Raw genomic sequence first — 25,547 nt, 5'->3', positions numbered from 1 at the left:
CGGAAAGTTATTGTTAATTAACGTCGTCGATTAGCTTCCAAAGTTATCTCGAGAATCGAGAGAAATGAAAAGAGGTAGATCGACCTTTCACACTTAATTCGCTATGGATATCGTACATTGTAGATGGTTGAGCAAGCAAACCAAGAGAGAACACACGTGTTTACATAGTCGTTATACATTGAAAATCCCTCCACGGATTCCGTGAAACTCAGAAAGGAAATACTCCAACCCCGCCCTAACAGAAAGCCTCCCCGGTTGAAGTACATACCTAGCTACTCGAGTCTAAATATTTTAATTCTTAGACATATGTATAGGTGAAAGAGATATAAAGAGCAAAAGGGGGGAATGGGATGATGGAAACGAGGGGGACGAAGTTGTGACACTAGTTATACATAAAGATTAATTATACATAATTGTAATCCGAGACGACATTATTAAAAGGTAATACGATATAAATATAAAAAAAATTAAAAAATATATTATATATATAGATAGATAGATATATTATATATATATAAATATATATATATAAATATATATAAATATAAATACAATTATATGGAGATCTTTTATTGACTTCGATGTGCGCGACTGCGATTGGAATGCTGCGTGCGAATATGTAAATAACGATGCACAGTAAGTTATTGTTCAGCAGAGTGTCTGTGAAACGAAAAGCAATTTTGTTGCGAGTTCTGTTCTCGAGGTGTTTTCGATAGAAAGGGGGTGCCGCGTCTCTTTCCCTTAAATTGTGATGCAAAAACCTCATCAAACCCCTCCTTGAAAGTTCAAATAAAAGCAGGTTAGTTTCGTCGTCGACTATTTTACGACCGATCGATCGATTTTAGTCAGAGCGTGTGTCAATTGAAATCAATTGAAATCAATTGAAAACGTGGTTCGCACCCCCTTGCCCTCGATTGCCTCGTTTCAACAACCGTGAATCCGCGAAAAAAACCATAAACCGTACACATCCGCGTGCACTGATTTCGACAACAATCGAACAAAGCAAAGAGAAACGAACGTTCGTTTGGTCTTTCCTCCGCTCGAATCTTTTTCACCATCGCTCTGAGCGAGGATCAGCGTGTACCACAGATCGAAAGGAAGAAGGGGATGCGAGTCCACGGGGATGGGACAACGAGTGAAAAAGAAATCACTATGACGTTCTAACAAAAATCTTAGTTAACAAGGCACTGCCACACACAGGACCAACAAAAGTCGAGAAAAGTGATAATAAAGAAGAAAGGCGAAAAGGGAGACGTAAAGGAAGCGAAGGAAGCCGAGACACGCGCAAATACGAAGAGGGAACAAAGAGTAAAGGCAGCGATTTTCGAGCAGAAACGGAAAACGAGAGAAAGATATACGAAACCAGTACCCTTCCAGCGTTTATCGAGAGTGAGTGTACGAGTGAGTCCGGAACGCGTTTGCGCGAGTGATTGAGCAACGGTGCGCGTGCAACACGTTTTTATTCGGCAAACAACGTCTTTGTATACTCTACCCGTGTTCTAGAGAACAGGAGAATCATGGTTCTTGTGTATGTACATCAGTATCTCGATAGTAGCCGTAAGCCTAATCAATGAGTCGCGGATTTGCTTGGAAACTCGTGGAGAACACGCGAATCTTCGATTCAAGAGCTGCAATTAGCTTCTTGGATCAGGTACGGTGGAAAATTACGACTAGAATTACGAGCCATTTTACGAGGAATTTTACGAGAGAAAGATAATTAGAATGACAAAAGGAGTTTGCGCGATCATGCAAACGCACGCTCCTGCATAATTATTTCCAGTGACGATAAAGAATAAAAAAGAAAAATCCGCGAGGGCGCGAACCAACAGCAAATCCGCGACACGTCGTCATTTAACATTACGTAGTGAGTTTTCGATGTCTTCGAGCATAATTACAGTTTGTACACATATACAATACGCGCGCACAACCGACATATTCACCACTCTATCAGATAGATACGATAATACGAGCAGGTGGCAAACCGAAGAATTCACGCAAACAATGGGATTAGAGTAACGTTTCAATACGCAAGACACAAGGATAAAAGTTCTACAAATTACATGTTGTCGTGTATGCAGTTTCTTCAAGTCGAGTAGCGACGATACGACCGTAAACATTCGTAAAATTCGCTCATTCATCGATTCCCATTTTAATTGTATAACGTTAACACGCCGTTTCATTGTAATCCGTTGAGGTGGTACGATATTGTACCGCCGTCATTTGTAACAATATACGATTATATTGGTTAATAAAAGTTATCTAGATGTAATATAGCATTTGGCTTCTGTTTTGTAGTATTTATTACTTTGTTTATAATGCATGCAGAATACAGAGACTACTTTCTCCACGGTACAATATATTTGTTGACATTAATTTTTATATATATTGCATAAAAAAAATTGATATGCTGAAGGTTAAATTTTAGAAAATATTATGATACACTAGATATTATTACCGTATTGGAATATCACAGTTATATGTATTACAGTATATGTATTATATGTATAATATAAATTATACATATAGCAGAGATATGTAGAGATATAGAATTTTGATTAATATAGAAATATAGAACTCCGCATTTCATTCGGGACAACAACATATACTGTTTTAGACTTTATCTGAAATAATAAGCGAAAGTTCTATTTCCAATCACTATAAACGTCGTAATCTTATTCTCGGTATATTAATCTTATACTGTCGGTAATGCTGAAAATGACACTCAAATGATAAGAGAAACAGAAGGTAACTACTATACGAGTAAGTCTAATGTCTAAAGGCAGATGGCAAAACAGGACCATGGTGCTGGCAATGCAGTTCTCCACATTGGTCCATTAGAATATATGTAATTCAATTATATATCACATACATAATTCAACGATATCAAGCAACATTATTTGGAACCAACAACATAAATACATACTACATAACAGATATTTAAAAAGAAAATATTAATAAATGTATACAGAAGAGCAACGAAAGATGAAAAAATAAAAGTTCATTGAGGCTTTGGACACCTAAGTTAATTTAGTCTAATTCGAACGTTACAATTCACAATCTATAGCGTGATGAATCGGCGCAGGAAATAGCAGACACCATGGATAGTTGGAAAACAAACGCGAAACAGGAAACCAGGGAATTGAGCCGAACAAGAAAACGAGCCGTAAAATAGCGGGCCGAACAGAATAAAAAAAACAAAAGAGAAAGCCACGTGAGAATACATATGCATGCGTGGCATGCGTATCGACGACAGAAGAAACGTTCACGGTGAAGAAGCTGCTTGTGAACGACCGGTAAACAATTAGTCGCGCCGTATGGCGATGAATCATTATTAAAGACGATGACGAGCCAACTGTCCTTAGGCACTTCGTTGTCTCGGTCATTGGAACCGGGGTCCTGTTAACATGCGACATTAATTTGCGTAAGGTGTGTTTTGGGGTGCTACTTGAAAGGCAGCGGATGTGGGTGCGCGACAGAAAGGAGATGAACTAAAAGGCGAGGAAGAGCAGCGCTGCCTCTCATTTGCCTTTCAATACCGGTTCCCTTCTTGTCATTGTGACAACGACGCGACTATTGTCGTGCCACCGTACACCATGTATTACCTACCTGTTCGTTCGTGTTCCTGCCAGCGTGGGTGGCGGCCGTGCACACTAGCCGCCGTTTCAACTTATCCTCTCCATAAACCGTATTTTCGTCTGGCACAATTTTCATCAATTTTTAAAAACACAACCACCATAATCGCGTCACTTCGTCTTTCATTATTCAAAACTATATGCGCCGAAGCGGCCAAGAATTACTAAACTATAAAAAACATACAAAGGCTACTGGGCAAAAGTAGAATAAGTGGCATTCTTCGTATTCTACAGCGTTCTTGTTCAATGCGCTTTCGATCAATTTCGCATCACCAAAATCTGTATTTTATAATCTGTATTAGATGTAGATCCAAATGTGAAAAAATCAAGACCTTTGATCGTCACAACATTAGTTATACGCTTGATTTTTTTACAAAAATTCGTAGACTTATCGTTCATTTTCTTAGAAGGTTCGTATCTTTGAGTCTCGCGTATTATCTTCCTGTGCAACTATGTCATACGGAAACATTCCTTTCCAATTGCCAAACCAAATGAAAGTCAGGAAATCAAAGAAGGAAATCATAGTTGTGTTCAGAGATATGACAGTTAAAAAGTATTAGAATCGTTTTGAAAAGGTATCCCAAGTATTCTCGAACAATCGTAGTCACAACAAGTAATTTAAACGCTTGTCACCATGCTGCCTCTTGGTCTTAAGCAAGCTTGGTAATGAAACGTTTCCGTGAAAACCGTTGCCGTGTTTGTGTAACCTTCCAACATTTCCTTTTGCGTTCCACACCAGCGAAATGCAAGAGGTTCACGGAATTCTCCAGGGATCATTCGAATATTAATCTGACTCGCATGGACGAGTCCATGAAACCGGTGTTCACGCGTCACAGCATTCCGAGGCCGATTAAAATGCGCGCGTAACGCTAATAAAATTCGCGGAATGACGGATCTCGCACACGTACGTATTACGAGTCGTATCAAGTTATTAAGTCGTCAGAATTTTTGTCATAGCACGCGCGTATAACTCGTGGTCGTCATTTGCGTCAGAGTCTTGTTATCCGTTTCTAATCCGTCTGATAAATACCAACGAGACTTAAAACTCAGATGCTCGTGCAAGTGATCGGGAGCATGGTAACTAAATATAACCTCGCTCGATTTGCGGATGACATCCTAACGCTTGTTAAGCTATGGTTACATTAGACACGTTTCCTGACGAACACGATTATTAGAGCAATCAAATACACGGATTCTTACGAGAGTAGTGACAATAGTTCACGGAAGTATTCAAAATTCCAACACTTGTAGAAACTTTTTATCGATGTATTATGTGTATTATACTATGCAACATTTCGAAATATCTTCAGCACTCTAATGAGACACGACGGGGTACGATTACATTGATAGACTTTAAAACAAATTTATATAGAATATCAATGAAGAAAATAGTACATGGAATATATTTAGTGCAAGTGCATACATTGTATTCGTCGAGATCACAGAAGTATTTAAACGGTTAATCGTTCATTATATTAATAACCCTGAATATTCAATGGAGTCATCTTTAACATTTATTATGTGTTTATGTATATGATATGTTTAGTAATTTATTACTAGGCACGTAGTATGATAATTTAGAAACTTTTTACTACATATGTGCAGCAGATATCTTATAGTTTCTGTATAGATTATCAGATTCGTTAAAAATTTGATCAATATAATCTGAATAGTCGTGAATCGCTGTAGTGGCAACGAAATTTCAAAGTATCTGATATAACGCAAAGAATGTATTATACAAAGTAAAATACTTCGAGCCATTCTACGTTATTTTTCGTATGTTTCATTCGTCAGAACGAAGGTTCTTCGGGACGCGTATCCGCTATAACCGTAGTCTAACGGTAGCCGCTGTTAATGAGCAACGAATTTAAAAGAGAATCTTGAAAAAATGTACCCGTCATTCGTGGACAGAACGTGAAATTGATTAACTGTCTAGATAGACGCCGCATCTAATTGAATATCGTTTCCACACGTGATAAAGATTAACGAGAAACGGCGGAACGATTCGCCAAGGGGCATGGATGGCCCGACAGTCGCCTTAACTATGGCACACTGACCAGTAGAAGGCGGTACTCGACTAGAAGCCGAAACGGTGTAAAAAAAAAAGTTGCTTCCTCGTTCGTTTTGGGATTCAAGACGGCGTCAGTTGGCAGTTTTCCACTCGAGAAGCAAGGTAATAATCCGTATAATGGCCGTTAAGCGGTCGGTGATAGGCGAGGCGAGGCTAGCGTGGAGTCGAGCGAAGTCGAGCGAACTCGCGAGTGCCCGAGTGGTAACGCGCAACGAAGCGAAGCGAGAGACCGCGCTACTCAGTTTGTACCGCTTAAGCTAATGAGCCACAGATGGCGATATATCGTCGTTGAGCCCCGCGTTCGCATACACTGTGTATACAATATAAAGTGGGCCGAAATGCGAGGGAGAGATAGATCAGCCGCGATATCCGAATCGTTGCAAGGTGGCTGAAAAGTCAGGCAAAAGGGGTTGGCCAGGTTCGTTTGGTTCGATGGTTATCTCGACCAGCCGGTCGTACGCGGCTACCGCGTCCGATCCTATCTCGCGATATGCTCCCTCCTCTTAACCCGGTGCACGACCAACCTGCACACCGCTAAATACAAGCGCCCGTCTTTTCGCTGCCGCAGATGTACCGCCCTTTTGCACTGCTTGCCTCGCATTCCTCGACGTACTCGGTCCCCGCTCGTCCTCGCCAAGATTGCCACGATCGCACGCAAAAAGGACGCGATTCCCCGTTTGATGCGTAGCGCGTCGTCGTTTACAGGCACGTGTGTATCGTGAATAAATCTTGTTCGATCCATTGTCTTCTACCGTTACCCTTTTTTCAACTTTATCGATTTGCAGTAAGTACACGATAGAAATACGATTTTCTACGATAAAAGGGAAGAACTTTTTCTCCGCTCGTACGACAGTTCGTGGAAACGATACGCCAATATATAAACGCATTAACCCTTTCATTCTCAGCAGCAGCTATAGGCGGCAGTCAGATAATGGTTTAATCGGTAATAACGGCGCGACGTCTGTCGATACTTTCGTGAAAAAATATATGGTTCCACGCAGAAAAAATTGGAAGAAACCAAGCATTTATTTAAAAGTTTAGAGCGAAATGTACATAAGGAAATGAATAGATATATTCATGGCGCGTTCTTTCCTATAGGGGAATCATACTCACGATCTCGTACGCCGCAAAGAAAGTTTCAGTAGAATAGCGTAATTAGACGATTTGTAGTGAGTTCAAGTAACGATAAGTAGCGATGCATTTTCGATATGAAAAATTGCAGCGAGCACCGATGATACAGATACGCAGAGATGAAAGAGCCACTAGAGAAATTTATTGACAGCGGAATAGTTAGAGAATAATAGGTAACAAATAATTCATAGAGAATATAAACGGTAGCTGAACAGAAGCATGCCAAAAAAGAAGTACGCTCCATAAATCGTATGGAAGCTCGCTAACGAAGAAATCAATTCGATCGTTTTAAATACTCGTGTATATAGATTTTTTTCATTCAGAATCAGGTGCCTTCTGCGTACTAAAGACGAAAGAGGCGACGCGAGAGAAGAAATTGGCACGCGCGTAAAAAGTTGGCACGTGTATCGCGGATCGAATGGCCGGACGGCTGAAATCTGTCCGAAACGAGAGCAGGTTGAAGGGGACAGCCGCGATTTCACACCGCGGCGCCGCGTCGTGATCCGCGATTTCACGGCAGCTGCACTAGACAGGAACCGAGACATAGCAGGCTCGCGCACGCCGGACAAACTTTCCTGTATATAACGTGAAATCGAGGACAGTCGCGGCGGTTCGGCGTTTGTCTTCGCGAGACAACGATCGCCGATAAAAACCTCCACCTTCTCCACCTCCATCTCCTTCTCTTTCTCACTCCGCCCTTAAACGTCCCCTCTAAAGACACGGAAGGCAACGGAACAATGAGACAGCCGCGGTGGCAATCGAATAAAACGATATGGAGCGTGGAACATACGATCGAAACGCGATAACCAAACATCTACTTTTGTTTGCACTCCTTTGGAAAGTGGGAAGAGCTTCCGCCAAGGTGGAATAAGTGCATCCTTAATTAGCCCGCGGATCTGCCGATAAAAGGATAATAGGTAGAACGGAGTGCATCTATTTCCTTCGCTCAGTAGCTCACGGTGTTTGTCTACGGTCAGACTTTTCTTTCGTTGGCAGTCGTTAGCGTTGGATTTCATCGACGCGTGAAGATATACCGTCTCCGACCATCTACACACGCTCGAACCGAATCGCACGTCGCGTCGCTGCGATGCTAGAACACGGCTATAATTTCACCGTTTCTTCAGCTCCCACGGAATAGCAATTACCCTCTATCGAGACATCTCTAAATTGCTCTCGGATTGCGCACTTACTCGAAGAAACGGTAACTCCTCCAAAGGAAAAAATACGAGCACTATTTTGCGAGGATACAGCCGGAGCTCGAGCTACCTCTTGTACCCGGTAAACGTTCGATCGTCAAAAGTCGAAGAGCGGTCGCGGAGTATTTTATACGAAGCACGTTTAAAATTCACCGCGGTCAACTCTATCCCATAAACGCGGAACGTAACGGCGGCTATATTATCGGGGAAATTACGTGCGATGCATGTACGCGGCCAGAACCAAATGAAATTGTGCGAACAACAACGACTAAGAATTTCCACCGCGTTTCCGCGTCCTTGCTACAAGGGGGGCCGCTCGCGACGTCCACACCGTGACGCTCCTAAATCCTCCAGGCATTTTTTTTTGCCCGCGGCACGAAACGACGTGGGCGGTTGCATAAAGTAGGTAGCCTGTACTTATCTACACAGCGCGCACAAACGGCCACGGTTACAACGACCTACGGGCTCGTACTTATGTTAAATTACAGGTGGACACACGCGCCACGGCCATTAGTTTTCTCTCCTATGCACGCTTAGTTTCTGTCGGTCTTGCAAGCTGCTTCGTCTACCGTTTACGCGAATATTTCATCGATTTATAGGTAATTCTTACGTGTAAAAGATAAAAGGAGACAGAGAGAGAAATACAAGGCAAAAAGAGAAAAAAACGAGACTGACTATAACCAACTGGTTATTGAAACAAATAGCCGACGATTTAGCTGTCGAGGATCGAGCGACTATTAGATTCTTTGAAAGACAAATGATGACGAATCGAACGATAGTCGAACGATAATCGTGCATTCTCTGTTCGATTGATAATAGCGTACGAAAGAAAAGATCGGAAGCAGTTTCGGCAGGAAAACTGCGTTTAAGAAAAATATTGACGATGGATCGGTAAATAAGTAATACACGTTCTGGCCTGAACATCTCTCGTGACTGTATCCTCTCTCTCGAAGACCTTCGGACGAACGCATAGGTACACATGCGTGCGAATGCACCACAGTCCGATTACCTGTCTTGTAACACCTGATCGCCTCTTGCCGCCCTCGTCCGCCAAGATATGCTCGCCTCCCTTTCAGTCCGGTGAAATTCTTCGGTTTCGCGCGCCACCACGAACAATTCATCGTCAATGAGTTCGCGGTCTGTCCTCGAGTTGCTTCCATCATCGATCTCCTTCTCACGGTTTCTCCTCGCAGACGGAGACCGCATTTTCGAACGGAAAGAACGGCGAGGAAAGAAAACGAATGGGAGCACCGATCAGACAAAGAACGAGACAGCGGGTAAGGAGAAAGCAAGAAGAAAGACGAACGATCGAGGAACAAGAGCGAGAGAAACGATGGGAGGCAGCGCGAAGAATTGAAAGAAGTTATGAAAATAAGGAGAAGCCGGAAGGGGGCGTATGATAAGCGCATGCGACGATCGACACGCAACACAACCACTCTAATTTTAGATCTTGTCACTCTGACGCCAGCTGCTGTGCCCCTCCCCGCCTATTACGCGCGTTTACGCACACTTACGCGCCGTACCGTCGCTTCAACTCGCCTCGACTCGCCCCGACTCGCCTCCGATCGCTTTGTTTCCCGCTCGCTGGCCAATACTCGCCTGCATATGTCGCACTCCGCGTTGCCTTGGGAATTGTTTCGATCGTCTCTTCTCTTCGTGTTCCAGCAATGTATGCGAGAATTATGCACGATTCCTTCGAAAGTGATAGACAATGGATAGCATGGATTTCGTTTTGAAAAGAAACGGTTAGTTGATAATACAATACTCTTTCTCCTTCAAAGTTATCGATAATTGAAATGTAGAATGCAGTTGGCTATTCTATGATGCTGTATAAATTACTTACTAGAAAAATGTAGGTTTTTCTGTTGCAGCCGCAAAGCGGTTAGTTCCGCGGTAGCTGGATTGACACCCTTGGACGCGAGCACCACGCACGCAGTCAGTCGCGCACGCATAGGCCGCTCAGCATGCGTGAGCTGGACACTTACCAGGCTATTACCAACAGAACGATCCTACAGGATGCACGGTGTACACACGGTCGTGCCGCGGATCCGCGTAGGTACTAATTGCCTGTCCATATGTTTTCCGCGAACCTTCGACTCGCTTGATTTCACGCGAGCCTATTGTGAGCGGAACAGCCGACCGAGGGAAAGCCGAGTCTTCTTCAAAAAATTGATTATACCCTTTGCCTGGATAAACGTCCGAGTTGTTCGCGCAAGAAGTTGCAAGCGCGGATACCGATTCATCCTGCCGAACCGGATGCACCTCGCAATTCGTGACTATCGTCTCGTGAAACGATCCTCGGAGAATGACTTTTCTAGAAAAATTCGCCTTGTCATAATTGACAGTCCCCTGGTGCATTCCGGTTTCGTGATTCAGACATCGGCGGACATGCAATGCCATCGACTTTCGCGATCCAAGCGCCAGGTGTTTATCAATGGACAATTGAATCGGCGGTTCTCAAAGTTATCCTGCTAAAGTGCGAGACAGAATCGATACAAATGGCACAACCAACGAAGCTTGTTCTAACGGTATCTGTATAAATAGCTACCACGCTATGAAACAGCACGAGCGAAGTACACATATGTCTTTTACGAAATTATACGAATTACCAGCGTCTAGCTTATCAACGAGATAACTACCGTGGTGAGCAATTTCATCAGTGAACTACCATCCAACGACCACTTTTTCTTTTAATCTTATTAGACTTACGCGTACGATGTACGTATCTAATAGGATGATGTCTCTCATCGGTTCTTAGGGATAATAGAAAATATTAAATACGATAGTTTCTCTGTAAAGTTTCACCAAAGTTATCTTCGGACATGAAAGTACAGTCTAGTTAGTCTTAGAAGAGTTAACCTTCCATTTACGCTTTATGGAATCAAACGCATGTATTAATATTCGCGGTAATAGTGCAGTTAACGTTTTAACGATTTTCGACATCCGAAGAAATTGATAGAAGATTCGACAGAAACGCAGTTGATATTCGAACGATCTACCTATCCGCGAAAAGAGCTCATCGTGCTAATCCATCTCTTTATCTGCCAAATCGAGAGAAAGAAAAGAAGAAAGAAATGGAGAAATCAAGGAACACAAGCAACGGGGAAGGTCTTCGTGAAAAGAAGAGCGTAATTTAGAATAGCATCGCGATGCATAGGCTAGGTCAAGCCGATCGAGATAATGACTGATGCGAGGGGCATCGTACACCAGATATATCTCGGTTGGATGTACACCTAACGGGCACGTTGATGAGAGAATGGAGGGACGGATGATATCTTCGGTTAAGTTCCATGGCAATCGGGAATGGAAAGAAGCCGCACTCGTTGGACCTTCACTTCCTCTCATTGTTTCACCCTACTCCGGTCGTTTCTCCTTCTCACCCTTTCTGTTCAAACAGCTCCGATCCTTCTTTCCATCCGTTCTGCTGGTTTCTGCTCCACTCTCCCTCTCCTTCTTTCTTTCTCGCTTTCTTTCTCTTTGATCGGAGCTTTCTCGACTCCACTTAATTCGCCGAGCTCTCCCGAGTTGGCCGTGTACTTTGAGGAACGAAGGAGCTGCCGGCAATAATATAACATCCGATTAGCTCATTATACGGAGATCGACAGATCGATAAATTCGACGCGCCGGATCTGGGCCGAGTACGCGCGATTATTTTACGCGATTTTTGCCGGTACGATGACTCGACCCGCCGTGATATCCGCTGTCAGCGTTGCGTGTAGGCAAAGATTAGAGATACCATTTAGCAGGACGGAAAGCGTCATCGTTAATAGATAGTTAACCGTTCGACGAAACGCTTCCTCGCTCGACCGGCTACCTTCGGAAGAATTCCACCGAGTAAAAACTTTTCGATGGTTCGTCAAAAAGTAGTCGCTAACGAACAGGATATCGCCTAATCGACCGCTACCAATTCCTACACGCTAATCCGTTCCACGGAATCGATTTAACAAGAAATCGATTTAAAGACGGGGTGAAAAAAGAACGTCGCGTGGTTTCCTTTTAATCTAAGTTCCCGAAATCGTGCGGCGTGACGCCCGTTACGAGAGAGATCGTGGCGAAAAAAGTTGGCAACAACGATACAACGTCCGATTAGGTTATTATACGGAGATCGGAGCGATAAATTCGGAGTGGCGGGTCGACGAGAGCCGAGGATATGCAGCTGGTCGTCCATGGTCCCAGAGAAAACGATAAGGGGACTCGTAATGTACGATCGCGATCTTCGCCACCTTCTTCGTTGCTCGTGGTAACATCTGGCCGCGGTTTCGACGCTTACCGACCGACAACCGCAAGTATTTGGTGCCGCGTGCGCCCGGTAGGCACCCAATTCGGCAGGTGATATCGGCTCCCTGCCCGCGGACCGGAAGCGAAGGTGGAGAGATTCTGGACACGCCGATACATCGTCGATGTTATGATTTATCGGGAGCACCGGTTCCCCTTTGAGCACGCTAAAAACGGCCTTCAATCTGTTCGCTCCGAGCCACCTTTTCGATGAGCTGATTCCCCATGTTCGCCTTTCTCTTTTCATAAACGGTTCTTCGATCGTGTCGGTCTTTTTTCGAGCGACTTGCGGTATCATTTGTAAAAAGGTTTAATTGATGAAACGAATGGTACGAAGCAACCTCCATCCAGTGGATCTTATATATTTCAACGTTTCGTGAACTGGATACTTAACCCTTGGTAGTCCACCAATGTTGAATTGGAATCGACGTTCTATTTCACTCCAGACTTTTTATCGTTTTGTTTTAACATAATATAGTAGTAGGTAACAATGGAACGAATTTATCCAAGGATATATCTAGGTAAATTAACAAATTTTTATAGAGGCCCAAGATACAACTGTTAAGGCGATATTTTAACGTTGTAACGAGCAATTTTGGAGGTTACGAAGAGATTAAGGGAATACGTATTCCGCCGTCCGCTTCGGAAACAAATCGACAACGTGCTGATATTGAAACTGCTTCTCCGTAAAAAAAGGAAAATATGATTGTTTTTTTCTCTTGCAGTCTTCGTACGTTAATTTAATAAAAATACGTCAATTCACATATGCACTGTTGGTTGAAAAAATATAAAAATGCGTTCGAATTCTAACCAGCTTTCGAAAATACCGTATTGACTATAAACTAATTAGGATTAAACGTCAAATGTTGTTTGGACCGCAAAGGGTTAGCGCGACCGATAAGAAGGAAGTCGTGCAGCTTAGGATCAACAGAAGGGAAGAATACGGCGGCTACCGTTTCCTGGGATTATCTCGGGAATCTCATAATCCGTACGATCGAGTCACGTAAATTTACGAAAGTTCCTTCTGGTTTTAACACGCGAGGAATTCTCGCATCAAGAGACCACGAAACGAATAAGCGGGCTATCGATCATACAAATTAACGCAACACACGTGTCTACGAATAACTCTTTAACCAAGAACGTTTTTCCTCCTCCTCAGTTTTTTCTATGTCTTATTTTCTTGCATAGCTGCATTACGTGGCGCACGCGCTCGCTTAGACACGCATTAGCCATAGTTGCAATTCACCCGATTAAATTTTTATCCGCGTCCACCGCGCCTGCGGCTTTTTAACTCGCCCCGCGCTGCGCCAACTGATTACCCTGTTTACCACTCACTGCATGCGAGCTACACAATTGCATAAATAACGACGATCGTGCACGCTAATTAAAATTCGTTCGGAAAAGTCAGGGACGATGTCGGGAACGTAAAGCTGCCAACCACGATCGATTCTTTTAACAATCCATCGTTTTTGCTAGTTTTCACGAGTACGCGAGTTCCTGTTTCTAAAGTGATATGATCGAGGGCATGTACAGTGGCTCACGAGAGTATTCCAACGTTCATAGAAACTTCTTACGAATATATTACGCGTAAACTTTTTTAAACTTCATTAGCATATCACAGAGGTATTTAAACAGCCGATTATCCATTGTATCGATAGGTCCCGATATTCAGGAGTTACTTTTCATTAGCGCTAATTACGTGTTTTATGACAGCTATTCGCGCTATATATCGTACTAATTTTTCTGCTAAATATATGTTTTCGGTAAATACCTTGTAACTTCTACATACATTTTTAAATTGGTTTCTTAAGCCACAGCAATCGGGATACAACTTACGTAACAAATATACGAAACTTTTCTCTACGATAAATGTTCAAACACTCTCGTAATCCGTTGTATATTCAACGGGGGTCACAGAGGAGGATCAACAAGCTGCTGGGATCAGACACAAGACAATCGGTTAATTATACACGAGTCATCTTCGTCGCATCCGATATCCTATTACATTATTAAATTGTTTATCGATGTTTTAATCCGCAGTAGGAGGCATTTGCATACGGAATAAGTGGAAACGACTCCTAATTACACCGTCGACGCTTCAACAGTACGATTTTACCTTACCTCTAAAATGTACAAACAATCTAAAAAATGACGGGATTCGTTTTTTTTTTTTTTTTTTTTAAGTTGCATGTAATACATAACATCCGATCAGAGCAACGCGAAATCGTTAAAAAATTATCTTCAAGAAGTGGCTGGCAATTTTTCATGAAGCATGAACGACGATCAAATCGCGCGCTCGCGCATAGTAGCAAAGAGAAACTGTGGCGTGGCATCGAGAAGCGATGAATTAAAGTCTCGCAGGGCCAAAGCTGAGGCCCACGGGAGAACGAGTGAAGAATCCCGGCGTGACGGCCCACCTGTTTTGTCCACCCGTTCGCTCGTCCATCCGTCTGTGGCCCGGTTGCGCCCCAGTTGGCACAGGTGTTCCTTTAACTCGGCTCCGCTCTCCTTGTCCATCTCGTTTCATCGTAGTCGTCCCTCTTTTTATTTCAAGGTGGTCTCTGTCGCTCTCGTCCGTGATCCCCTCGTGTCCTCTGTTCATTACGGAGCGCCACCGGGACCGAGAGTAAGCGCATTGAATTCAAGAGAGAAGAGGATGGACGTCGGTGAAAATGACGGATCGGTAAGGAGTTACGAAGTGACAGCCTCGGACGGATGGACGGATAAGCTGGGCTCGGTGAGGCAACGTGTGAGCACCGTTCGTGTAGATAGAGCTCGTGTACTGGAACGAGGATCGATAGAAAGATCGATGTATGCATAAGCATGCTGTAATGAAAGGGTGGAAATATTTGTTGAGCGCGGCTCACGGCAAACGGTGTTCGCTATCGGGCCCTAACTATTAGAGGAAATTAATTCATAAGTAGATCCGCGCGTTGCTCCGCTTACGGCGTTGTATTGTTTATCTACAAATCGCGCGTTAAACGTGGGACGCGGCACGCAAAGGTATGCAAAACGAACGGCGGAATACATTAGATCGCGGACCCGGTTTTTCATCGACGAGCGTCTTTGAGTCCGACCACGAGAAACAGATGGACACGAGCGAAGCGGATCGCGTACGTACGCACGACCCGCGAATAAAGAGACCGCCTGCGTGCAAGCATCTGTCCGGACGTGTCGAGCCTACGCGTCGAGACGATATATCGTCGAGGACGCAGACGTTATTCTGGAAAGCGGAGAGAAGCAATGCACGGTTTATTAATTAATAGGTTTCGTCCGACCGGATATACCAACACACAATTCTTCAAGTAATTTCTTCATGTACATGTGTATCTTTTTTTCGTTCAGGGGACGATAAAAAAGTATACGATTATTTAGCGTAAGAAGTCGCAGAACGTATCACAGTATACGACTGTGTTTCAAGAGAAAAATGCTTACGAGGTTGATCTACTCGTTGCCTTACCATCCTTTCGATCGAACCGATTTCAAAGAAACCACTGATCGAACAACAACGCCGAGGGCCAACCTTGCAGCCCCGCTGATCAAAAGAAGAATCGACTGCAGGAATTTATCGCCGCGTCTGCCACGCGAACGCATCTGTCCCCCTTCAGCCAGTCTTTATTACATCGTAAGAACATAAGAAATCTCTCCACGGATATTAGCTTGGCCATATCTCTTCTTCATGGTACGCATCCGTACACCAAAAGAACATCAGGCCTGTATCCTTTGTGCACGCGTTACACGCGTCTATCTTCTCTTTGTACACAGAGAATCTCGTTATGGAATCAGGCGAAAGAATTGAAAAAATTCCCGCCACTTATTGTGGTATGATTCATACTTTATTACAGATCCGAAGATCGCATTCTGAACAGACTTAGATATACCGTTACTCTACTGTGCTTATGTGTCAGACCATAAACGACCGAATCTACTTCGCGTACGCTAGCCATTTTAGCCATGCAATTCCTAACATTTTCGCTGTGATTCACGTATACGTTGTATCGCTTCAATTATTGATGCAACTGTTACATTTTTGCCTCCATACTTTCCGATAAAATGATCTGGAACGGCAAGGGAGTACAAAGAATAATAATGTACTGGAACAAACATTATTACTTAAAATAAACGTAAACAGTAATAGCTGTATTTTCTAATAAATGTATCTACCCTTTAACCAAACGATTCCTTAACCAGGAACTTTTATAACTTTGACATTAATAAGCTATAGGATAAATCAATTTCAAATATGCAGTTCGATAAATTTCAAACATAAATATGATATAATTTATCTTCATTTATTTTTGCATTGCTACGTTGCATTTAAAATACAGAAGATTCATAAATAAAAAAATTATTATATCTAGTGGATCAAATATCCGAGCATCCAATCAGTTGAGTATTCATTACCCTTGATTAACAGATTATTCAGTCTAACATAGAAACTTTAGGAAGTCCTCGGAGAACTTACAATTACCATATCGCTGCGTTACTGCAATTATTACGCATAGATATCCATATCATCATAGAATACAGTCATTAGCTTATGACCGCAGAGCTGCTTTTTCTTCGCCCTTCCAGGAAAACTACGATCATTGCCATTTTGTTCACCAAAGTGTTAACCGTGCAATCTCCTTAATCGCACCTTGCGTTCCACCAACTACAAGCCACAAATAGCCATAATCTTCGCAAATACACCCACAGCGACGAATTAATTAAAATGTCTTCATTCTCTTTTCCATCGCGTCGGATATGCTCCGAAACCGTTTACGTAGGTGCGCGTCTGGATGAAAAAAGAAAAAAAAAAAAGAAAAGAAGGAAACGGACGACACGCACGATGGGGCCAGTGAAAGACATTATCGCGATGTTCCGCATAGGTGTATCGAAAAAAAAGGGTTGCGCGGTCGCGGCGCTGAGGCCCGATAGATTTCTACGCGATAAGCGCCTCTGGGCTGGCCCACGAAATTCATATGCATGAGCCCTTATTATATGGTATTAGCTATGCGCACAGGTGGTTGCTTCGGCTAGCTAGAATACGGCCTTCTCGTTTAATATGTAACACCTAAGTATACGAAGCTGCGGCTGCTGATGCTACTTCTTCTGCTTCTGTAGTCCAGCTCGGCTGAGCCGCTCGTGCGTCATTATTAGCCGACGCTGTTGCCTTCGAATTATTTAGGCGCGCGTCAGACTGACAATAGCCGCGTGTTCGGTAAGATTACGAACAGCCGTCGCAGCTTGTTGATCGAACTATACACAGACGTCTGGAGGAAGTTAGGAAAGGGACAAGAAACGTTTAGAAAACGTTTCGGTTATTTAACTCTCAATCGGTATCAGTCGTTCACGTAATATATTTTCTTCCATGCGTCTTTTAATTTCCTCCGCCAGAGACAGTTCGCTTCTCAACGGTTGCTTCTAATGCTCTTAAAACCCATAGCTGGTTTTTAGTCCGGTTAGTTGCTGATTGATCGTTCAAAAAATTTCAGACCACCAAGAGTTGTATTGAACTTCAACTTGAAGCTTCGCTATCTTAGAACATTCGTTGATAAAAGATGCTATCGAAGTAATAAACGTTATCATTGATATTCGCAATCTGTAGCATTAGTTTTGAATTAATCGAAGGCTGGAGTTTGGTTAAATTTTAGCAACATTCACGATGTGTACATAAATTACTCGTCGATTTTGTTTTCTTTTGTAAAAATGGAGGAAAAAAAGAAGACTATTCTGCCGAAATAAAAATTCATAGATTTGTATAACCTGTAATACAATTTCAAAAACTTTCACAGCGAAAGAGACCTGGTCAAACTTAACAAAGAACTAAATTTCAAACCTCAACCGCGCGACAGAGATCCGTCTCCGACTCTCTATAATCAAATACGAAAAGTTCTCGGAGAGCATCGGGGCTGTTACGCGGGACACGACAGGAAGAAACACGAAGAAGAGAAACTCGCGATTACTAGCAGCAATACGGTCGGTTGCGTTTCACATTTGGCCGTTTCCCGGGTTGAGAAATCGGCATCGACCACGTTTCCATCCGGTCGCAGCCGCGTTGAATCGACTCGCGCGAAACGACTTTCGAGGCAAGTCCGTTTCCATGCTCGCGGGCGCACGAGGGAAAGCGGCTCGTAACGGAAGGGCGGGTCTCGGTCTTTTTGTGCGCCCTGACATTCTTGCAAGTCGAAATGAATGTAACCACGGTGTCCCCTTTGTTCATGTGGTCCGCGAAGCCTTCAATCTTTGCGTGTACTGCTCAGGGTCGGACACGTCGATCCCTGGGAAGACTCTGGCCTCCGAAAACGGGAGATTAAACAGACGTGCAAAGTCATTCCATCGTCCTCTGTCTTTTGTTAACGCTCACGCGGCCAGATGGTCTTGCGTGGAACTAGATTAACGGGCTGATGCGAAACTGCGAACAAAATTTTGTTCCGCCATTTACAGATAAAACTTTTATACGAAATTCCGAAGAGCGATGATTTCTCGATACCGTGAAAGTTGGAAAAAATTGAAAGATGTTCGTAGCTTTGCTTAACCGGGAAAGTTTGAACAAGTTAGTTTGAATAGAAATTTCTCTACTCGCAGATCATTCTATAGCTATTAGTTTATCTTTTTATATCAACGCATATAGTTTCATTTTTGTTACATATAAAGCATGCATTTATATAGTGCATGCATTTGCAAGTACCGAGAAGAATCTAACTGAAATTGAATTATCTTTTCTACAATTTATCTTGAACTGTATCATTACAAAAGTCTCTATCAAATCTCTTAGCTAACAGATTAATACCTACGTTCGCTGCTATTGATGTACCTTGTACCCCTTCGATTACCTAAGTATCTATATCATGCTACTGACGCAAGTTGTTTTTGTGCGTATTAGCAAACTAACTTGGAAAGATGAGAAAGGTTATGAACAGTTCGTTCGAACAAAGATTATTTCTTAAAACAAGATACGATTCTGATGAAGAAACGTATAAATACCGAAACTGGAGTTGTTCGCAACGAACGTGTTAACTCGTTGTTCGAATCGTCTCTTAGTCAAGAATTTCTCCGATTCTTTTTCACGATGAAAAACAAATCAATTTCAAATGAATCGATTCTAATTCTTCCAAACGTAGATCGCCTAATACCGTAGATAATCGTGTATTTTAGTAAGGAATCTAGGTAGATTAATTACCACAAGAAAAATGATGAAACAGTGCGTTGCGATCATAGTGAACTGTAGATAAATTACAAACGATACACGTCTGGCACTGACCCAACAAATTAGAAACTAGTACTGTTCGAAACATTAGAATTTTCTCTCGAAAGGAACGAAAAGGAAGTAAGGGAAGAATAGATTCTTGCCCAGAGAAAGTTCGTGAAGGCGATAAAAGTTTCGCGCACTTCCTGGGAAAGGCGTAAATGAGCTAGCGCACCGGTTACACGCTCCTTGCTCCGATGATAATATTTTTCACAGGACGAGTAGGAACAAAGGACGAGGAATGGCCGCGACAGAACAATTAAGCGCCGAATATCGTGCGTTCCATGCAAATACGCGCGGTTCACGCTCTCGTAGCTGCGACCAAGACGTATTTACAACGCGTCGCACAGCTAACTTATGCGAGGGCCGCAATTAGCTTAACCCCCTCGACCGTCGCAAAATTACTTACAATATAGCTGCCGTCTAGAACTATCAGTCCGGTGATCGCATAATTTTACTTAGAATGCCAACGATCCTATCCTTCCATGGTCTAAGAACGCTCGTTTTTATTCCCCGACAAACAGCCACCATATAGGGAGGAGAATTATCGTAATGACCGTTTGAAAAACCTTCTACTATTTAGTATCTTATAGATAAGTTGACGATGAAGTAATTAATACCTAATTGCATACCGCAGAGGACTGGTGGATCTCTAGAAAATAGTACGAATTAATACACAATGGCGCATTCGATTAGCTAACTCGGTATTGTGCAGGACATACTGGCGCAAGAATAACTATATATATATGTAAAATAGTAATCGCTAATACCAAAGCATCTAACTGCCGTATCACGCATGATACCAAGTAGCATTCAAACAGACTTAGAATCGAACGTTCGACGAAACATACCCGTGAAACGATAATACGAGCAAAAGCAACTCGAGAGGGCGTTCTTCCAATGGCGGCGATGCAATGCTCGAGCAGCCCGCTACCAAAAACCAAGTAACGTCGCGTTCAAACGATAGATCGGGAAACGAGACGAGCCTGAAGAGATGACAAACACTGTCAAAAGCGTTAGCGTATACGAAATCGACATTACCTTCGTGGTGAGCTCGAAAGAAAAAAAATGACGGGCCTCGAGAGACGAACGAAGAGGCTGGGAAGCATAGCTGCGAGAGTCGGTTCCCTGGCCGATAGCGTGGTCGTCGCGGCTGGCTACCGCGTCCCGGTCACGGGGACCAATCGTTGGTAGGTCTGCCCCACTGTGGCGACCGGGTCGATCTCCGCCTCTCGATGACACGCCTTTCCCTGGAAGCGGGCCGACACCGCAAAGGTAACCGGCGAGAGGTAACACAATCCGCCGAGAAGCAGCCCCCAGGAGATCCAGTAAAATCAATAGACCAATGGCTACTTGGACGCGTGCGTACTTAACGCGGATGACGGACATTGCCTCTTTCTACGGGCGGCGGTTCCTGGCGGCGGTTCCTCCCGCTGGAGGCAGGACACGAAAGGTTTGCGTGGAACTCACCCCTCGTACCCCACCGCCTTCCGGCGTGGCCTAGGCGAGCAATCGACAGCGCACGAGGAGAACGAGCGAGGGGCAGTTTCGAGCGCGGATACGTGCGAGCAGCAATTTAGCCGAATCATTCCTGTCGCATGATTTATCACCGTCGCCCTTACCACCATGTATAACGTAATAGTGGTAATAGTGGTGGCTCGTGGACACGAAGTTTCTGCCAGCGTAGGCGAGCCGCGCTCCGACGACCATGCAAAGTGTTCACGATAAATCTTCGTTCATGCTATGTGTAGCGCTGCACGACTCCCCGTGGTCGGAGTAATCGTCGCGATATACGTATATATTTTTCCTTTATTCCCTGCCTCTTCTTTCTCGCTTTCTCTTCAATTTCTTGCCTTCTCTTTCTTTCTTGCGGTCTCAAGCCCCGGTTCGTGCGGTTCCCGCGTCGTGCAGGAAGGACACGCCGCGCAGGTCGCGTGGCGCATTGCGTGAAAAACGAACGCGTCCTTAATTAAATTAGTCACGAGCTCCTTGTGCTTGATTGGGTCACCATGATTTTTTTACACACGATAGTTTATCTGGGGTGATTTAGTTTGTGTTACGATAAGGAAAGAAGTAAAAATTAACCTACCGATGTTGAAGATAGCTATACTTGGAAAAATATATTATGTGCTTATAATGTGGTTTGTGGCTGGTAAGAAGGTCATCGGAAGGAATATTTTCGTGGTTAACCAAGTTGGTCATATGTACAAATTTATCATTTACAGTTACAAGTCAAAGGAAGAGCAAGTAGAACATGTCGCTCGCTTCTCTCGCTACCCATCTTTCCAGCCACGAACAGTATCTTCGATGGTGCGAAGTAAAACATCGAAATTTCTGTTATGTCGCGCTTCCACTTCACAGCCTATCACAACAATACGGATTTTTTTTAATAATCGCTTAGATATATTCATTGTTACGTCAATAATTTGCAATTTGTTAAAACTCGATCATCGTTTTTGTGCTGCATACCGTGACTGCTAAACGTTCGAGAAAATATCAATATAAAAATATAATAAATACGTCATCAAATATAATAATCATCGATCTTCTCTAAATATGCTGTCGTGTTCTCTGGAAATATGAACTCGTTCAGTAAGTTTGACAATGCTTCGGGCGAAGTAAAGTGCCCTGGAGATCTCGTTTTCAGACTGCTAATAAAATTTGAAAACGTTTCATTTCGCTTGACGCGATAGAAACGCGTTTCTAAGACGAAAGGGCGTTCGTCAGGCTTTTGAAGAGTTGTTGTTCCAGAGACTTCCAGAGGGATCATTCGTCTTGGAGCCCTGGAGGCAAGCAAAGAGGCAGTTTAGTGGTCAATAACTAAATTACTGTGACCACATCGTTTAGCAGATTTGGCAAGGTACGAGCGAGGGGGCCAAAAACAGGCGAACCACAACAACCGAATCCTAACAGGATTTTTCTGGCACAATGAAGGCAGTGAGAGTCACGCAGCTATCGTTTCGCACATTCCTCCGCCGTTCTACCGAAGAACGGAAACTGTTCCACCGAAAATTGAATTTTATTTCACTCGCTAATAAAAGGTAATATATTGGGTTGGCAACTAAGTGATTGCGGATTTTGGCGTTACCACCTAATGACTTAGTTGGCAATCACTTAGTTGTTAACCCAATAGGTCATTTTCAATTAGACAATTATTTTATTCGTCAATCTTCGTGAATCCAAGCCTCGATATCGTACTCTAAAGTATCTTAATACATATCCTGTAAAAATGTACGTTGTATATTCATTTTTATTTGATATTAATTTATTTATTATGATTTATTATGATTTATTTTATATTAATTGAATATTTGAACGGCCCCGTAAGAAATGTCAACCATAACTTGATCACGGTCGATCGAGGGCGTTAAGCAAACTTTCGCTTCGCTTTCACGATCTACGCTTAACCGGAATGCACACTGTAGGCGAACCTATCGGTTAAACGTTGAATAAAAAATGAGTTGCCGTAAACTATGAAAAAGCTGAAGTTTGTAGCGACTGATGTATCCATATCTTTGTAATTCGTACCGTGAAACACACTGCGTTTATAGTAATCTTTAAACTCTGATATCAAACGGCGAGGAAACTTCCGAACGTTTAAATTTCTTGGCTCGTTTAAATATTAATTGGTTAATTTATTAATTTATTGCCTGAACTATGTGATATGCTACTTACGTTGTCTGGACGTTCATATCTATAAACGTATAACTATTATTTAGAAGACGACAGGACCGAGGTAGAAAAGTACAACGTTTTAAGATCGATACTCCAGAACTTGTTCCTGAGGGGTAGCTAGGCATCGATCTGTTGTTATGTACCTTACTCTGTCGAGAGAACCGCACGCGAGGAGTCTCCGTTGCAAGAAAGAATTTGCATCGGGCTCGTTGCCTTCCTTCTTCCTTTCCGCCAGTTCGATTTGCACGCGTGACTCACGCTCGTGAACATACTTTGAAGGTAAATCTCTTTTGTGGCCTTTATCGTCCTAAAAATACAACCGAATATCGAAATTGTTCGCGATCAGATGCCAATTTACTCTTAAACACCAGTTCGACTCACGTTTCTTCGCTCGAACGTTTCTTGACTCTCCTGAACGTTCATTCAGGCCATTTTCGACCGAATAACATGTTTCCGTTGTTGGAGAATTTCTCGAGTTGGAGGAAAATACGCAGGAATCTTCGATGACGTGCATGATTTCCTATCAATTTTATACGATAAATCGAATACCGATGTAACATGAACGGCTAGCTCCGCTTTCAGCTAATTCCAGCCAATTAAAAGCCAACCAACAATTAAATTTCAAACGTGTCATAAATTCGTAGTCAACTAATTCGTAGATACTAAGCTTTCTTTCTCTTTCGACAAATACGATTTAATTTACTGTCAGTATAACGAACTTTTACCAAAATGATCGCGTCGACAGCAACGAAATCAGCATAATTTTGCAAGAAAAGCTCGTATACGTCACAAGATGATCGATTGTTTTCGTTTCCTTGACGTAGCTACTCGGAAAGAATTTAAGTGGCAGCGGAGTGCGTGCACGCAACCAAATGAAATTGATGATCCGCACTTAGCAGAGACACTGGCCCGAGAAACCTTCGCGTGAGTCCTCGATAGTAACCGAGGAATTACATACCTAGCAAATTGTTTTTTCTTCGGTTTATACGGATCTTCGCGTCCAGCACCACCTTCAGCGTGCAAAACATACTTCCAACGATCTTCGAAATGATCCTCCATTTTTTTTGTTCGCCATGTTATTGAACTATTACGGTGTCTTTCGATTACCGACACCTCACGTAAGAGGAAAAACTAGCTAAACAGTACCTGCGTTTCGCTAAATCGAGCTAGAGTCGAACTAAATGTACGAAGAACAGGAAACGCTCGCATTCGCCACGCAAACGTCCCGCGTTTCCAGCGTATCCGCTACACCGCTGTGCAGCGGATTTTCCCATGAACGACACCGTTTTGAACGTACGCCTTCCAATTGCTAATTATCTGGCAACGACAGAAAATAAAGAGCATCTGACACGGGTCGACGCACTGTGCGTAAGACTTGCGCTATGATTTTGGAGTGAAAATGAGAAATTATGGCAGATCGATCGAGGAAACAACGGTATATTGCTAGTGAAAAGAGAACGCACGAGATAGTAAGAAACGTTGATTTGAATGTCTCGCTCCGACGGAAGTTAAATCGTAGCAGGAAATGTTTGAAAACTAACCAAGACTTTTGTGCAAAAGGAGCGTCGAACTTGAGATATCAGGACTAAGTATAACACGCAAACGGAAAGGATTTTTACAAGCGCGCTTTCGATTGCGCCGAATCTGTGAAAGACGATCAAACGAGTGCCGCGTTCCTCCAAGTGGATTTAAAACTTGTTTCGAGGGAACTACACAAACATTCCCGTTTCCCGGCACAAACCCGCATCAAAATCTGTCTGTAACATCGTACTAATCGTCTGTAGAGGACTAGTATATAGGATGTTTGACCGTGGCATTTATTAGATGTTATTCCTTGTTGTTGAAACCGCCGAATATATTTAAAATAATAAATAAATATACAGACTATATTCGCTGAGTCGCTTGTACAGTGTATAAACCGCAAAGTAAAATTGCTAATTAATACTCAGAAAATGCTTGCTAGATACTCGTCGATAACTCGGTAGATAACTCGTGATAACACCTAGATAGCTCGTTGATACTGAACTCTTTTCGGTTATGTCCGTTTATCTTCACTGGTCGAGGGGAAGTCGGAAAATTCAAATTCGTCTGTGTTCGACGATTGCGCGTAGCTGCGACATTGTTTTACCCCGAGTTTGTTCATTCTTACATTACATGTGTCCCAACCATCTTGATACTCCGAGGCAAAACAACAAATTGATTTGAATTATCCTCTACTCGTGTGCCGCTACACGTCTAGAGAAACATCGCGGGATTAAAAAAAATTCTATGTACGATATCGCCGTTGTTCATAGACACGCAAAACGATAGATCCAACGGTGATCCTCCCTAAAAAA

General features: G+C 43.0%; 1 protein-coding gene across 1 annotated transcript in view; it reads right to left on the bottom strand.

Moving 5' to 3' along the window:
• LOC138180785 (uncharacterized) overlaps positions 1 to 25,547 on the bottom strand; it is a 212,891-nt gene that overhangs the window by 130,630 nt on the left and 56,714 nt on the right. The window lies entirely within an intron of this gene.

Source organism: Bombus flavifrons, chromosome 6 (assembly GCF_040668555.2).
Source record: "Bombus flavifrons isolate JBK064 chromosome 6, iyBomFlav1_principal, whole genome shotgun sequence".
NCBI lineage: Eukaryota > Metazoa > Arthropoda > Insecta > Hymenoptera > Apidae > Bombus > Bombus flavifrons.
This window is presented reverse-complemented; position numbering and strand designations above follow the sequence as displayed.